The sequence below is a fragment of the Lygodium microphyllum genome, chromosome 4 (genome assembly GCF_053477565.2).
Source record: "Lygodium microphyllum isolate KBCC chromosome 4, Lygodium_microphyllum_v1.1.10, whole genome shotgun sequence".
In the NCBI taxonomy this organism is placed as follows: Eukaryota; Viridiplantae; Streptophyta; class Polypodiopsida; order Schizaeales; family Lygodiaceae; genus Lygodium; species Lygodium microphyllum.
The window spans coordinates 55,331,396-55,350,203 of record NC_141138.1 but is presented as its reverse complement, the minus strand read 5'-3'; positions in this window follow the sequence as shown (position 1 = coordinate 55,350,203).

Genomic DNA, 18,808 nt, shown 5'->3' with positions numbered 1-18,808 from the left:
ACCAACCGCGTCTGCAACTGACAAGTCGGTGACATAAATACACAACGGTCACCCTGGCGTATCACGAGTGGAGCTCGATATCTCAACAATTGGCACAAATGAGCAAACATCATCATATTCTCCTTCATGCGCAGGTCCATAAGTTGCTTCAACCAATACATCTGACTTGCTGGACTTTTCTTGTCATAGAGGTTATTGATCTTATCCCAAAGCTGCCAAGCACTCTATGCTTCCTCAAGCTCATCCCATTCGTCATTAGTCATAGTTTCAGGCTACTCGCCATGCATCCTTAGTGGCTTTATCTGCAATTTTTGCACCAATACCTGCCAAAATTGGCTCTTATAATAGGCATAATTCGTACCATCAAGCTCAGTGATGTTGAAGATAGCACTGTCAATGGAAGAAGATGCCATACTGCAAGCTAAAACAATGCAGACAATTTAAAAATTGACAGTCAATGGTTGACTTGTGCATTCATTTTGCCTACAGTTTGCTCTCATTGTAGCTAGTTGTAATTTATTACAGCAAGTACTTATGCATGGATTGACATGGAATTTTTATGCTGAATCATCCTGATTTTATGTACTTTTGATGATACTTGGTGGGCAACATCATTAGCTATCATTTCGTGGTCATTTTGCCTTGGTTTTAGTGGTATTCTGGCTGTTTACAGTAGAAAATAGCAAGTAACACCATATCGGGGAATATGGGAATTTTCCATAAGTTTGGGACACGTGGTCAAATCTTTGGATTTTTCATAACTTGAACACTATAACTCCAAATCGAGCGCTCTATAGCTCAATAGATTCCATTTTTCAAGCACTTTCCGATGATAGGTCACATCATATGGTTTTGAGAAACTTATGGGCATGTTATCTGGGTGCCACCTTTTGTATTTTAAAAATGGGAATTGAAACTCGTTAATATTGTGTTAAGTACAAAGCATAACCAGCATCAAGAGGGCATAAATTAGCATGTGTCAGTCATATGGACATCGTGCAAACACCCAAGCATGTCAAATGAATTCGTTAATAAGCCGGCACACCCCCTATGTAATAGGGCAAAGTATACACAACACTGTCAAGACCTGACATCTGTGAGGACCACTGCATATCAACCATGCAACATCCAAGTTAAGATCACAATCTCAAGTATCAAAATGCTCAAGTAGCATAAACCACCTACTCAATGTCTGTCAAGTGTATCAAGACGCTCCCACTAGCACAAAATTTGTAAATATCAAGCAAAGAAGCTCAACAAGGACATATGATAGCATCAGTGTCAGAAGATCCATGATTAAGCATCAATAAGACCTCATGAGCATATAGGCCATGTAGCATTCATACATAACATCCATAGACATCAAGTACATCCAAATTGTAACTCTGGCAAGTCAAGAAATAGCCAAAGTAAGCTCCATGAAATCAAATGTCAAGCCAAAGCAAGGTTCAGTAGCATCTAACTTTAAACAATGTAACGAACATGTAGTAGTGGCATAGGCCAAGCATGTCAAGAATAGTCAAACATAAGCAAAGTACATGTCATAAGTACATCAAAGTTGAAGATCCCAATGCTATGCAAAGCGAGCTCAAGCTCAACCAATGATTCAAGAGCAAATCCAATCTCTATGTCGATCCTCGAGAGTCACTACATCAATGTATACATCCAAGACATAGCTCGAATCCAACAGGCATATCCAAACATAAGCAAATAAGCTTCAGCCTTGAATATTTTGGCAGCAAATAAACATCCAAAACTGAGCAAACAGTGCCTCAATCCAAGCTCAAAACCATAGACAAACCATAGGCATACTTTCCCATATGTATAGGCACCAATTGGGCATAATCGAGCATCAAATGACTATGGAGCATGAGCATAAAGTGTAATGACAAGGGGCTTTCCTATTTTGTGCTACTTGTGGATTGTGTAAAACAATCAATGACAGAGCAAATCCAGCCCCAAAATCATCTCATATCATAGGCATACAGCCCCCTAGCATTCGAGGGGAGCATTTGGGACCAACCGAGGAACCAATGTCAATGCCAACCAAGCATAAACATAAAGTGCTGATGTAATACTATTTGTGACTACCTGTGGACTATGGAAAATAGTCTTGGATTAAGCTAAATTATTTTACAAATCAATGCCAATGATAACCACCAATGTCGAGTATCAAGGGGGTATTCCCAAGTGCCAAACAAAGTGTTTTCAAGCTGCTAATGAGTGCCAAGGGAGGACTGAAGTAAAAAAAGAATTTTTTGCAAGTCTTCAAGCTAGCTAAAACTGATCTAGGACCTGTGGAAGTACTAGGAAAATCCAAGGCAAGGTTGGGGGAGTAGCCAAGGACCCCCAGGAGCTCCTTCTTGAAGGGCAAAGTCACCAGTAGAGAGTAGGCATCACAAGAAGCAAGAGGACATGGCTGCCCTGCTTCACAAAACCTGTGGACTAAAGTAAAATAACAAAAGCGAGCTCCAATGCTTCTGAAGGAATGCCCTAAGGTGCCCAAATGGGCCGGGTAGGTGTTGGAAAAGCCAGGGAGTGATGGGAGCTTGGGAGAGTCGACTATGATTGCCGAGAAGGAGACCCAATGAGTGTAGGTAATTGATAGGAAGATGAAGAGTCACGAGTCAAGTCAAAATGCTGGAGCAACCATGCTCTGATATACCAATTGAAAGGTGAGAAGGATCAAAGATTGCTTGGAAGAGCTATGGTGGGAGAGTAAGAGCAAGAAAGAGAGAGAGACCAAATGTGAACTCCAACTATCACAATGTGTGACTGGGCCTTCCTTTTTTCAAATTGTCACTAAAAGAATAAAGAATAAAGTGACAATGATGGGCGCCCACCACCTGCAGTGTGCAGTGGTGGCAGGTACTATCAGTGTAGTAATACACAAGTAGCTAGGCATAGGCACCTTTACCCCCAATAGGAATGACTGGTAATAAAAAGAAAAAATGTCCGAGAAAAGGGAAGGATTAGTGCTATAAGGTCAAACTACAAGTCTGACGTAAAAAAGATGTGTTCGCATTGAAACACATTCGATTTGCATAAAATTATTCAAAAATGAATAATTAAGAAACAATTGCTAAAAAAAGGTAGTAAAAAGAACAATGTCAAATTTGAAGCGACGAATAGGACTATAAGGTCTGACTTTAGTTCCATTGAATGCAAGATGCCTTCACCTGGAAGAATGAAAAAACAAGGGAAAGGGCGAAATGGGTAAGGAAAGACCCCCCAAGGATAGTTGACGGGGTGGAGTAGGACAGTTGGGTAAAAAAAAACCCTTGCTTCCCCACACTTAAAACATGACATATATATAAGTGCAAGAGGTGGGGTTAGAAACACTTGGTTTGCTCAAATGGTCGAGGTGGGCCATCATCAATGTGTTGGGTGTCAGATTCGTTTGTAGGAGATACCACAGCTCACCACAACATGCGTGTAGCATTTTAGGGACCACAGAGCAACATCCAAGGAGGTCATGTTGTTGATGAAGAGCCATTAAGTTATCAATGACGAAGAGTACATCACTCAACTCAACAAGCACTCATGCAAGAATGATAGATCAGTCTCTCATCCCATCTCTCACATCAATCAAAGAGGAAGAAAGGAGAACCCATATCTTGCATCCAGATGAGAAATTGACAAGAGGAATGGTGCAAAGGGAGAGTGCCAGCATGCACAGTTAATGGTGCATTAGTGCTTCCCAACCCATCTGGCGTGTCCTATGGTGATGGTAGAGGTCCATGCCATGTATGTATAGGAAAATGAAAACGTACCTAGTCACCAAATGTTGTAACATCCCTCAATCCTCACCTCTCAAAGTTGATTAAAGGAAAAACCAGTCACACTCAATCCCCCCTCTGTCTCACGCTTTGTTGATAGATACAAAGGATAGCCCATACATACATCCCCATCACATTAAGATGAAAACTCACATCACTGAGGGGTTGTTGATGAAGATTGGCTTCATCTTGTTGATAATGTAAAAGAGTGTCAATTGATGAAGAGGCGTATCCAAGGAGGTATTCAACTAATCAAGAACTAGGAGTGCAGTAGGAGATTTCATCTACTGTAGGAGTCAGATGCACTGATGAAAATACATGTCACAATGCACCAAGGGAGGTGGCTTCAAAATTGCATCCTGGGGATTTCAATTGAGGAGTCAATTGTTTTGTACTGTAGAGTATTGCCACTGTTTCCATGGCTAGCTTCATGTCTAAGGGTGTTTGCCACATTTTCTTGGAGGAAGACTTGTTATGATAAGGAATTTCTTCTTTTCCTCCCATACTGATTTTAATTATTCTTTAAGTTTTTTTCTTCTTCTTTTTTCCTTCTCTTTTTTTCTTTTTTTTTTCTTTCACTTTCACTCGAGGGTGTTTTCGTCTTTTTTTGAAGAGCAAGTCAGCATGATAAGAACCAAAGTTCTTTTTCTCATGACCTATTTTTTTGTTTTTCTTTCTTCTTCTTCTTCTTTTCTTTTCTTTAAGTAAATGGAAAAAACACCAAATTTCATAACCAACCTCACCATGTCTATTGGATTGAAGAGAAAGGTAGTAGAACAGGGGCAAGAGGTGGAAGCGAGGGGCCAAAAGAATGTTGCCACTTCATCAAGATAAGAATGATGGAAAAAATATGCATATTGTAGAAGATATGGCTAAAAATAATTTGCCAAAACATTTTTGGTTTGAAACTATTGATACTATTGTCCATATTATGAGTAGAACTCCCATAGTTGCAATTTGTGGAATGATCCCCCCAAAGAATGCTTTATAGGCAAAAAGCTTGATGTGTCACACTTGAAAGTGTTTGCTTGTATTGTATATGATAGTTATGTGCAAAAAGAAAAGCAAGAGTCATGGAGCCTTAGTGGACTAGAAATATCATCTCGTACTACATCTATAGTTAGCTCTTGGTCAGGAGACTAAGGAGCAGTCCCACATCTTCAAGTGGATCTACAAGTGTTGTAGGTAAAGACAAATGAAAGAATAAAGTATTGGATGGTAATTATGAATCTACTAGTCATTTGGGATTTGATAGAGATTCTAGTAGTTTAGAGAGTTTGGATGGTGAGCTTGGTATTCCTTCAGTCACAAGACACCAAGTGTACAAAGAGCACATGGTAATGTAAAGGCTTCATTAACTGATCCAATGGTACGCAGGTCTAGTAGGATCATATACCTTGTTAAAAGATTTGTTTTTGAAGGTTATGTGCCTAACCATTAGGCTTATATGGTAAAGGAAGTTGAGGATGTTGAGCCCACTTTTTTTAAGGATGTTATTGGTCATGCTTATTGGGATGCAGCAAATGGATGAGGAGATGGGTGTATTAGAGGCCAGTAAGACTTGGGATCTAGTACCATTGCCTAAGTGCAAGAAAGTTATTGGCTATAAATGGGTCTACAAAATCATATATGGTTCTATTAGTGGGTATAAGGCTAATCCGATTGCAAAATTCTATTCTTATATGTTTCTATTTGACTTAGGTGGTTGTCTTACCTCAACAACACTCACCACATGACTATTGGTGTTTCTCAAATCAAAGATCTTTATGATCACATTCAAGTACAATTAACCATTTTCATGAAGACATGAACCCCTCATAAAATAGTGTAGTCACATGGATAGTGTGATTGCATGGGTTCTCCATAAAATGCAATTGAGGATAGTGAAATAAATTGCCCTACTCCATCAAGTTTTGACTTTTATGTGATGGATACATGCTAGCTGATGTCTATTCCATAACTACACCTTATTTGTGCACATTGGCATTGTCTACAAAGAGTTATGAGCATTTAGAAAACCTTATTTCTTACTATGCACAAGAAATTCACTGTTTTGACTTTCCTTTTTTGTTGTATTCATTGGAGGTTTTCATTACTCTTCTATGGATGATTTGCATAGCAAAGGACTTATGCAATGAGGGTTTCTTTTATCATGAGCTTCCATTGCATATTATACCTCATTTCTAATTTTGAGGACAAAAATATATTGGGTTGGGATGGCTTGTAATGTAACAAACTTTAGGCATGCCACTTATACTAGACTTAGGCAATTAGGGTTTAGTGTAAAAAGTGGGAACTAAGCATTGTGCGCATCTTTTGATCGTTTGAAATTTCATTTGTAAGTTTCTCCCTTTGTGGAGCTCTTGAGGTTCTTAGATCCTCCCATCTAACATGAGGGTGAGTTATCATGTCCCCCTAGCATGAAGATGAGTATTCATGCATGAGTTCTTGGCCTTATTAAGCTCCATGATTTTCTTTTTTTCCATCTTTCTCAATTCAGATACTACTATAGATTCTATGTGATGTTAACATCATTTAATATAAGACATGGCTATGGTTTTCTTTTCTTGGAAATCATTATTTCTTATTATTTGTCTATGGATTCTTGTTATTCCTATGTGGAATTAAGCTTCGTGATATTTTTTTGCCATCTTTCTCAATTCAACTATAGATTATATGTGATCATTTAATACAATACATGACTATGGTTTTCTTTTCTTGGAAACCATTATTTCTTATTATTTGTTTATGGATTCTTGTTGTTCCTATGTGGAATTAAGGTTCATTTTTAGTAGTGCTTCATTTTAGATGCTAGGGAACACATAGATATGGCCATCCACCTATAGTCACACACTCATAGCTCTCTCTCTCTCTCTCTCTCTCTCTCTCTCTCTCTCTCTCTCTCTCTCTCTCTCTCTCTCTCTCTCTCTCTCTCTCTCTCTCTCTCTCTCTCTCTCTCTCTCTCTCTCTCTCTCTCTCTCTCTCTCTCTCTCTCTCATCCACCATTACACATTTACACTTAGCTAGGGGCACCACTAGTATAGGCAATGTAGGAAAATAAATGCAATCAATTTCCTAGGCTCGTATAGGCACTCATTCACTTGCATGGTCGCTCACACACTTGTGCATAGGAGGTCACCACCTTAGAGCACACACGTTCTCATAACACTTAGCTCCACATATGCACTATTCAACTAGTGTTAGCAAGTCCACTCAATCGCTACCTTGCATCAAGCACTCACACATACACATAGGAACTTAGACAAAACACATATAGGAACTAGTGTTATCGAGTCCACACCTTAGGAACACATCTAGTCCTCGTAATCATTTGAACTTAGGACCATAAAGCCATGCTACTAATTGTCCTCGGTCATGAGATGCATAGTTAAGTCACATAGGCATAGCTCTTAGGCCAGTAAAGCTAAACACCTTTAGCATTGCACTAAGCACATCTCCTTATGGACACATCTTTAGGGTTGCAAGATATCCTAGTTTAGGGCAGTATCCCCTGAGAAACCTTAAGCTCTCACCAATGTCCCAATGTCCATGTGTATGCACCCTAAGTCTAAATTTAAGTTTTGAACATTTATCTTTATTCTAGGACTGAACTACATCCTTTAAACTCAGGGTTTTTCTTCACTCCTCTAGGTGCACCTTAGGAGTTTTTTTTACTACACCATAGCCCCATGTTTCTTTTAATGAAAGGGTAGATGGGCATAGGCTAAAGAAATAGGCCAAGTAGAAGGGAATGAAAAGAGGACCTTGCCACAATGGCCGGGGTCATGTAAAAAAGGGGATGGGTGTCCATGGGATTTTAGGGCATGTATATAGAGTTCAAAAAGTGAATGAGAGCTCATTCTTTGGTGTGTGGCAACAAGAAACTCTTCTTCCTTCTCTTTTCTTGCTTGTGTGTGCTTGAGAGAGAGTGTGTGTAAGGGTGTGAGGGAGTGAGTGTGTGAGGGTGAGGGATCAAGGAGGTGAAGCTCTCCACCATCTCCTCTCCTCTCCTCTCCTCTCCTCTCCTCTCCTCTTCTCTTCTCTCCTCTTCTCTTCTCTTCTCTTCCCTTCTCTTCTCTCACGTGCACCTATGGAGGATGGAGCTTGGAGGTGGAGACTTGAGGGTGCTTGAGCTTGCATCAAGAATCTTGGAGCTACCGGTGTGCTTGGGGGAGGAGGCAACTCATTCGGGCATTGAGGTAAGATCACTATACCACGGTAGGATGGAAGGTGCATCGACTAGGTGAGAGATAGCCATAGGTGCTCGCTTGAAACACTTGAAAAAATAAGCGGTCCATGGGTCTTAGCAGTTGAGTGTGAGTTCCCTCTACATTTTGGTTCCATTTCTAGGACCAACGGATTCAAGCTTGAGTGCTTGCACGCCTCAAATTAAGCATCGAAGTAAGGGTTTCATCCCCGAAAACTAAAGCTCGAGATAGGTAGAAAGTTTTGGGTTTTTTAATCTTCATAACAAGTAAGTGTTTTGGTTATCTTGGTGGTTTGATGATTAGGAGAGAAGGAGAAATCATTTCAGTACTTTACTTTTGATTCTTGTTGCATTTAGAGTAGGTTAGGATTAAGAAATCCAATTGGAAAAGCGTAGGGTTTACTGTTGTAAAATAGGCCCAAACAGTGTACAAATCAAGAAAAACAGGGAAACAAGAGTGCTCAAGGGGATTAAGGTCAATGAGTGAGTGATTAGGAGTGGTGAGACCTTTGGGAAGGGTTTTAATAGCCAAGAGGCCAAGGGAGAGCTCATTTGAAACCCTGATTGAGAGAGAGAGAGAGAGAGAGCTCCATTGCATGGCTTCGCTTCGATCTTACCACCGATGAGTTTGTTGCCCACTACAGGTATATCCAACCCTTCTCCTTAATCCATAGATATGATCTAGAAGTGCCGATGATTACCTTGCCTTGAATCTCTCAATTCATGAACTTTTTGTCATTTTGATATGAAGAAACACACTGCGTTTGGCCCGTCCAAGCGGCTCGATTCTAGGTTGAGTCCCAGAATCGGCCCTTGGCCACTTGTCTTTGGCCTACTCATCCTGACCGACTCGGCCTCATTCACTCAGACACACAGCCACTCGGCCCACATGGATTCGGCCTCGGCGCTCGGCCCACCCAATTCGGCCTTGGCGCCCTACTGCCCGACTCGACCAATCATCCACTCAACTACATCCATTCGGCCCACCAACCATTTGGACCATCCAAACTCTACATTTGGCTTTGGCCCACGTGTGCCACATGTCATTCAGACGTCCCAATTTAACCTAGTTCCACTCAGCCCCCTCTACCATTCAACCCACTATCTGAATTATACACTCAGCTCCTACAATTCAGACATGTTGGACTGAATTTTATTTTTGTCAAATTTTTTAAATTCTGGACCAGACCCACCTAGACACTGGCCGTACGAACCTCCAAAGGCCATACAGACACTTGAAACACCTTTATGGCACAAGGAATAGAAGAATCACAAGATGCGGACATAGGGGCAATGCTAGTCAACTATCTAGTGATCCATCCCATCAGCGGTATCAAACGGAGTTGTAAACCTCAAAACAAATCTTCACTGAGCGGAAGGCATAGGGAAAACCCTATAAACCAGCAAGGATGACCTGAAACCAAACATACAAGTCTATCAGGTCAAACCCATAAACGAGAGTGCAAGACCCACTTAAACACTTTATTTCCTCATTCACTCTGATTTTCAGCACTTGAAACACACTTAAGAAAAGCTAAAAGCCTGATTGCGCACAGTGCATGGAAAAAAGTACACACACACACAGTGAAGGTAAGTTGAGGAGTGTTTGTAATTAACAAGAAAATCACTCAGACATAAAAACTTGAAAGAACCCACCACTAAGAGAAGATCCCAAGTGATTGAATCCCTAAGTGTAGAACCAAGTGAAGAATACAACTGAAAAGCAAGACACAGCAAAGACCGACACTATCAAGAAAGTGGATCTACCCGACCTCATCAACCTGATCCACAAGTTGGCAGAACAAGAAATCTTAGACATGGCAGAGGGCAGCTCAGATCGTAAAAACAATGAAGAAATTGACCTAAGAGACTTTCCTAAGGCGATCCAGCAATTAGTGTGAGCAGATATGATGCTCAAACCTAGTTAGAACATCGCGGCAGACCTTTAGAGGACATCATAGCCGACCTTGAGGAGGAGAGGAAACTAGCACACAAAGATATGCAAGGCATAGTCACTTATAACTAGGATCAACAGACTAGGAGCTTATGCCAAAGCATGGAAATGTGAGAGATCCAGAGAGTGCTAGCCCTCGAACAAAGAACGAGAGAGCGCTAGAAGGAGACCTCATGCTAAGCGATGATGAAGCGGCTGCTAGATAACACATCAGCAAAGTAGAGTGATGCAGCATTAGCAACATTGCTACTGGCAGGGTTAGGAGTCAGCCAAGGCTCTAAGGACCAATCAAAAATTCTCATAGTAGAGAAACAGCTATACAAATACCAGTCGATACCCTTATAGCTTCGTAGAGCAGTTTGAGTAGGTCAACAAGGCCAACAACCTCACTGATCTCACTCAACGCTCACAAGCTTTCACTTTGTGCTTAGGCAATAAGGGTCAGACCTGGTACACGAGTTTAGATGCTACTGAGTGAGCCAATTTCAATGGCTTGAAAACTCTCTTCATTAAGAGATTCTCCGAATTAGGATACTCTGACAACTTGCTAGTGCAACTCATGAATGTCAAGCAAAGAGAGAAAGAGGACATCCAAGATTACGTGACCCATGTGAGGATCCTCTTTAAAGGAATCCCTATGGACAAGAGACCAAATAAAAGAGTGGTTTCCACAGTATTCATTAACAGAATACAAAGTGAAGAGCTCTACAAATCCTTGGCAGCTCGAGCCTGCAGCGAGATGCGCTGACAAGGGTCTTTGAAGAAGTTATTAGAGTAGATGACTAGCTCAAGGAGAGAATCTCCAAGAGCTCAAATCCAGAAGAGTCTAGCACTAGGAATTCTAAGAGAGCTTCAACGCCGAGTGAGAGATCAGGCCCAAGTGCTTAGGATAAAGTGAAGGGCACTAATTCAGGACAAGAGTTAGCAAAGAAGATGGAGATGGAAATAGACAAATTGTAGAAGATGATGAGATGACCAACGTGCCCACACATCCAATGCATGTATTGTGGCAGAAACCACCTACTAGTTGAGTGTCAGGACCCTAGGTCACGACCTTGCACTAACTACAGTAGGTTCGGCCATGACTCCATGCATTGTCAATTACTCAAAGAATCCCATACTCAGAGGCTACGGTCAACCCTACCTTGTTAATAGGTAGCTAAACTTCTTTGGAAGGGGAGCCCCATTGACCTCTGAGCACCTAATGACACTAAGCACTATCCCTAGGATGGAGATAAACCCTATGGGTATCCCTAGACCACCTAGACCCTATGTAACCCATCCTTTGAGTGACACTCCAGTCCACTATATGGAGGAGCTGAAAGGCAAAGAACCTTATATACACCCTTACTTATTGTACAACAAAGAAGGCAATGCAGTCCTTATGGACTACCGATCAGTACCGATGATGGTGCTAGGTAGAGGGAGAGGCAGAGGCCTAGGAGGGTAGACCCAAGATCCAAGACTTGCGGTCACCCAAGACACATTTCTTCACGCTGCCCCGAGAGAGCAAGAAAATAGAGACAAGACTTATCTAAGATGCGCTAAGTGTGGAATCACTCATCTCTTTGTTAATTGCTCTATATAGAAGCCATCCTCTAATCTGGCAAACAAGCCATCAATCCCATTGGGGTTGTTTGGTATCAAAACACTCAATGGGGAGGCTATACCTATCACATTGCATGTCATGACCCGTGCACAGACAAAGCAGGCCAGCATGTCATTGCCAGGGCCTAGCAATCTCGATACAACCTCAATCGAAAAGAAGAGTCAGAGACGAAGGAAGAAGAGACCAGATGCTAAGGTCACACTCAAAATGAAAAGTTCCACTACACTACTTGCTAGAAAGAAAGTCACTGATACACAGAGGCATAAAGACAACTGAAAAGGAAAGTGCTAAGGTCGGGGAGTACCCCAACCTGAAGCGCCAACTCAAAGCCATCAAGAAAGTGAAAGAGTAGATGAAAGAACACCAAGAGCACCTAAAAGGCGCTGAGCCCATACTAGAAGATGAGATTGATAATCTCTCAAGCATAAACACGCCAATCTCACCCTCATGACCAAAATTGAGGGATGCGACTGCACCACAAGCAGTGCTGCTTAGACAAAGTCTAAATGCTATGGGTCAGTAAACTAGTCAAGGCCATTTGCCAAGAATAGCGGAGCTAGGAGAGAGGTAAGCGGTTAGCAACCTGCTTTTGATACATTGGTGACCACCCCTGTGACTCTAAGCTTAGGAAATGTACTTAGGTATCATCCAATGCTATGGCAAGAGTTGAAACAGTGGGTCAAAGAATCAAATGAGCAAGCTGATACAAACTTACACGAGCACGATGCAAAAATACAAATATCGACCTGAGACTGCACTCTGTGCCTAAGTCCTTACATGTCAATGCTTTCTGGGAAGGCACAAAGATGCATGAAATTCTGTCGGTCTTAGCTCTTGGAGATGTCACATAAAAGGGAATCGTAGACACAAGAGTGAGAGGTAGTTTGCTAAGTCATGCAGTACTCCAAACTTGGGGTAACCCATCGGTCGAGACTACTAGGTCCAACGTCACACTGGCTAACAGAATGAAGGTGAAACCATTCCATGTGTTAAAAAATTGGCCAGTGAAGATCGCAAGATTCCAATTCTCTGTTGAGTTTATAGCCATGAAGGGAGTGGACTAAGGCATCTTGCTAGGTTGACGCTGGATGCACAATGCGAGAGTCATAGAAGACTAGGGCAATGGTCTCATCTTCCTAGGCAATCGAATGAAGGATGTAAAAGTAGAGATAGACACCTAGAAGACTACGCCAGTTGACCTAGATGCTATCTCCACCATGCTGAAGGGTGACGGCCAGATTAGGAAATCATATGGACCCTTAACCCAATATATCCCATGTCCTGAGGACAAGTGAGACTAGATGCATGTTCTTGCTACCATCGACTACCTTCCATGCTCTGACAATGAGGAGTATGAACAAGCCATCAAGAAAATTGGCAAACCCAAGGAAACACCCTCAATATCGATCTGCATGATGGATGGAAGCCTATGCGAAAGACCCAACCCTGTCACACTCCAAGTTCTGAACAATAGACGAGAGCTCCTTGAGATCCTAGGATATCTGATTGACAAGTTTAATGGCAATCCAGCAACAAATCTCAAGCCACTCCAAGATCTCTTGGATGAGCTTAAGTGGCGATGGTCCAAGGTGCATGATTTAAACTTGATGTACAATTGGTCCTTAGTCCTCGACCAACAAGAAGAGATGTATCAAGACTTGGGAAATGATGAGCATTTGGACAAAGATAGCTCTAACGATGAATATGAAGATTGTTGTTCCTTCAGGATGAGAGCAAAGGGAAAATAGACACTGTAGAAAACGATGTTGGGGGACATGTAATCGAGAAAATACGAGCTGACTCTAGACCATGCAAGCAGAATGCCTTTAGGATAAAGAGAGGAGTCATGTGCATGGATTGTGATAGAACGTGGTTGGAGCACATAGGTGCAATTGACTACGAGCAAGCAAGCCTAGCCCAACCAAGTGCCACACCACTATTGAGAATGGACTCACCTTCAGAGCCGCGACCACACCAAGAGAGACTCCCTCTTCTAGCGAAGACAAAAATTTTGATTCTGAGTTGGAAGTCAGCCCAGATAGTGATCCTAAGATACCTCGACTTTCGAAGACTAGACACACCAAGGGGGACCTACCTATCCACCTAAGGCGTTGATGATTAAGGGAGGAACGATAGAAGTTGCCTAAGGATACACAAGTAGAAGAGTACAAAAACCACAAGTCCTACCAAAGTGATTCACGAAATTCAAAAAAGGAGATAGAGTAGTAATCTTGTTGGGAGCCAAATGACAAGGGCAAGCAAGCAAACCAATCAAAGAACGCGCCAAGGTCAAGGAGGTCAATTTAGCCAGGGAAGGGGAGACACCCCGACTTGTCTTTATAGCCGATGACTTGACCGAGGAAGAGGAAGCAAGTCTCATTGCTCTCTTATGAGATTATACAAACGTATTTGCTTGGTCCCTAGAAGAGCTCGAAGGGGTAGACCCGAGTGTAGTGACTCACAACATACCCACGACACCTGAGGCAACGTCAGTCCAAGTAGTGACCATATCTCATGAATCCAAAGCATGCCCATGCCATCAAGGAAGAAATTGTTTGGCTTATGAGAGCAAGATTCATCTACAAAATTGAGCATATAGACTGGGTTTTGCCCATAGTCATTGTATTGAAGAAGAATGGAAAGATTAGAGTGTGCGTCAATTACAAGAAGGTAAATGCTGCTACAAAGAGAGATAACTATCCATTATCGTACATTGAGCATATGCTCGAGAGAGTGATTGGCAAAGAGGCCTACAATTTTTTGGATGGCTTCTCTGGATACAATCAAGTGCAAGTGCATCCTAATGATCAACAAATTTTAGGTTATCTAAGAAGTGCCAACTCAACTTAGAAAGAGAGAGAGAGAGAGAGAGAGAGAGAGTCCAAAAAATCTAGAAAATAATGCAAAATTATTTTCTCTATCTTTTTTACATTCACACTCAAAAATTCTAAAATATAGACACATCCCGAAGCCTTTAAACACTTAGCCATAATAAGCAAGGTATATTAATGATTGATATGTTTATAATATTATTAAATCCTATTTCACGAAGGTTTCTTAGGAAAAAAACCCCATAACGTCTTCATTATTACAAAATTAACACATTTTATTTCATTAATAAAAGGGGAACTACATAAACAATGATAGTAGAGAATGACAAAGTGCAATGATACAGAAGTCAATTAAAAGCAAAAACATTCACAAGAACCATCAAGAGAAAGAAAGACGACAAATAATAAGTATAGTGTGGAATATCAAAGCAAAGAGAAGAGCCAGTACAATAGCAGAGAACGAGGATACCAAAAAGAATCAATAGTAAGGGATTTCAAAGGAAAATCACAAGCAACTAGAATGGCGAAGGAGGAGGATAGCACAAAATATAAAGAATCAATAGCAAGGGATTTCAAAGGAAAATCACAAGCAATTATAATGGCAAAGGAGGAGGATAGCAAAAAATATAAAGATATTCCAAAGCACTACTACAATTACTCTACTATTATCTCACAAATAATAAATTTACTCCTAAACAACAGTCCCAAATGGGAGGTAAGGGAAGCTACAAGGCGAAGGCCAAGCTGACCTAAACCAACTAAGCAAAAAAAAAAAGCTAAGATGCCTCCTTAATACATCAAACCTCACTCAACTCATAACCATATGTAGATCAATAAAAACCATGTCAAATCTAGTCTTTTCTTTATTCCACTCCTTATGTTGTGTCAGGGTATATCGTTAGGAAGTCTCAAATGTCTCCCTACTAAGCTATTCTTTCACATCATGATGATGAAGTAAGGAGCCAATCCAGACACCCATGGTTGTTGTAGTGTTTTAGGTAGTGTAGCTGTGAAGCTACTCTCTCTTTACTCAATGAAAATCACAAGCAAGAAATAGATGAAATGAATAGATGCAACCAATGAAGCTCAAAGAGAAGAAGAAGAGAGATGCAACAAGAGAAGAGAAGGAAAAGAGGGAGAGAAAGAGAGTTTGCTTTTGCAATGGGCACAACACAAATCAGTGAAAATCACAAGCAAGAAAAAGATGAAATGAATAGATGCAACCAATGAAGCTCAAAGAGAAGAAGAAGAGAGATGCAACAAGAGAAGAGAAGGAAAAGAGGGAGAGAAAGAGAGTTTGCAATGGGCACAACATACCTTTTATAATCTTATCCAAAACCATATATGCAAATCCATTTTTCCACTGTCTTACAAAGTGTTTCCATACTTTTATGCTTTTATGTGGATTCAGGCCATTATAATAGAACTTATTTTAAGGCACCTCTTGGTCATGTATAATGGAATGGCCGGTAATAAAATGGGCATGACACATATTGAGATATTCATATGTCGTCATTTGTGACATTGTCTGACTTTTTAATCACTCTAACATAATGCATATTGGGTTATTAACCATTTCAGCATGGCAATTTTTTGGAAAGCGAGAAGATTGTAAAGGTCTAGAAATGTAGAGTACAAGAATTAATAATATTAATGTCAATGCTCAAGTAAAAAGAAGTGCATCCACTATAGTTTCCCTTTTATAAAACATGAGCAACATTGAAATTTATAAGTGCAACATTAAATTGTATATTCTTTATGCTCACTCCCTAACATTGTTTGCAAGCCCCTCAATCATGAAAAATGTTTCTATATTCAAAACATCTAACCCAATAAACAAATAGCTCATTTAAGAAATAACTTAATTCCTCTATTAACTATAAAGTTGATAAATTTAATAACAATCCAATACAACTTTAATGGCAACCTAATGAGTCATCAAATGTAGTAAAAAGTAAAGGCTCCTGATGAATCATGGAAATTTTTATCGAAAAAAGATTGTGTTTGAAATTATTTGGGCCATACATTGATTTTTACATGTATCATTTTAGTGATTTAGGAGTCGATGTACAAGGATTTGGCATCTTTTGAGTTCAAATCTTCCTTCAAGTGGTGAAAACATCAAAATCTTATGATCACCGATGAGTTGAGGTTTAAAATTTTCAAAATAGACTACAAGTAGGTCACTGAATTTACAAACATATGTAAACTCAAACTATGACCTAGACAAGTGCAAACATAAAGTCTTTTTCTACTAAAAATATTGGATGATTTATTAGATTCTAGAAGGATCACTTAAATATATGTAGCTCATCCATACTTAAAGATACCAATTTCATTGCATCATCACAAGTTGCATAAACTAGGCCGAATTTGATGGTATAACATTTGTATATAATGTGATATAGCTTGACCATGTTTTTAGAGTTTAATTGATAACTTTGTCGGTGACTTTTTTATGCCAAAATATGATTCTTAAGGTTCCCAACCTGACAACCAGATAGTCTTGACCCACTTTTTGCATGCAGTGAATGTCAAAAGAAACTTGCTTGCTTAAAGGTCATGACTAAGATACACTATTACAAAACTATGCCAGTGAAAGCCGCACTAAGCGAGATATCCAAGCTTTAATCGATATTTGATCAAAAGTCCCTTTGGTAACTGTGAGGTTCCTCCTCTAACAGACCCGGAGGAGTCCTCTAGTAGTCGACTGAAATTCATATCCATGCACATCACCATCCCGTCTCCCCACGGGAAACCTTGGACTTAGTTGCACATGGGAATCTCAGTTCTACTTCACAGGGAAAGCATGGACATGTCACCCCTAACAGCAATCTAACACCCACCAAAGAAAGACCACTTTGTAATCAATCAAAGGTAGGAGTGAGGCTAACACCGCACTTGGTTGTTTAAAGAGAGTGAGAGACGGGGGAGAGTGTAACTCGATCCCCCTACCCATAAGGTAAAATCTTAGCTCTGGCCCCCTAAAACGGTATTAAACTTGGCAATTAATCCTACGGGTATTGGGAGGGTCGTGATTTAATCAGCTCTATCTAATGTTGGAAAGTTACCTGAATTATTGGGTCCACCTAGCCATAGGTATCCAATCATCATGATCGAAGCCTCCCACTTTCCTCAATGGGTTTGCTTAGTTTTCTAATTAGCAAGGCATACTACCACACTGTTTGGACATATAAAATCAGCTTCCTTTTATTACTCCGTTAGACTAGGTTCACTAAACTCAACCTTTAGCACATAACAAACAATTCAAAAACTCGAATACTTTATTTCACCATAACATCCAGAGCCATCACTCCGTAGAGTGGTACAAAACCGTCTTTCCGCAGAAAGACACCGTCCAGCCTAGGATAGGACCTTCCAATCCCTCAGGATTGGGCTGTATGTAATCACACTCCATCCGTAGTCAATAGGGAAATTTACTGGCTCAGAGCCCCTCTAAGCTTCCCTGAGCCTCAGGAGCCGTCCTACATAACAGGGGCTCTTACCACTCGACCCTTTGCCCTCTCAGGTGCTCGAGTGATCAAAATCAAAAACACCTACCTCCCTCAAGAGTGTAGGACCCCCACCCGAATGTCCTAAACCACCACAATCCACATCTCATCCGTCTGTGCAAGCACGGAATCATAAGAGCCATAACTCATCATTCACAAATCTAAAAGCACTCATAACCATAAGACATTTTTACCAGTTGGTCAATGCCATGCATAGAATATATCCTCTTCATCAATTTCATTATTCCTTCTTAAAAAGCATTTGTTAATATTAACATGCTTTTACAAGTCTAAGGAATACACAAAAGTCTACCCTAAATAAAGGTACATGTGAAAAGCCCATATAACATATAGACCTAATAATCTATCGGTTTCACAAGCGATTGAGGATGGAAGTAAAAACATAAAGCGAGGTATTTGGGTTTTGAGCCTAGGGCCCTCTCTTTTCGTATCCATTGACTAATATGAAAAATGTTAGATTCACTTACTTGATACGTACGTACTGTCCAGGTAAAGGTCATATATTTTGGATACAATATGTCAATATATTTGTGGCAGAATGGTCTAGAGTCAATGTTTTGACTTCCGCATAGAAAAGTCAAGCCCAACCACAAGTAATTTCAGTATAAGAATTGATTTAAGTCATCGAACAAGTGTGCAAGAACATATAATTCTTGTTCGTGGGACAATGCCAATAAATGATAATGTTTGTCTCATTCCGAGTAGGATGGTTGGAGTTTTTATGTCTTAAAAGAAAAGGGAGTTTTTATGTCTTAAAAGAAAAGTTTCCATTGGCTTTTGGGTATTTGATCCGATTCTATTTCTCTTTAGGACCAAAAGAAAGAGGAGGGCTGAGGTCAAGATAATATACACTTATTTGATTTCTTTATGGCCCTTGGTGTGTGGCACTTTTTTG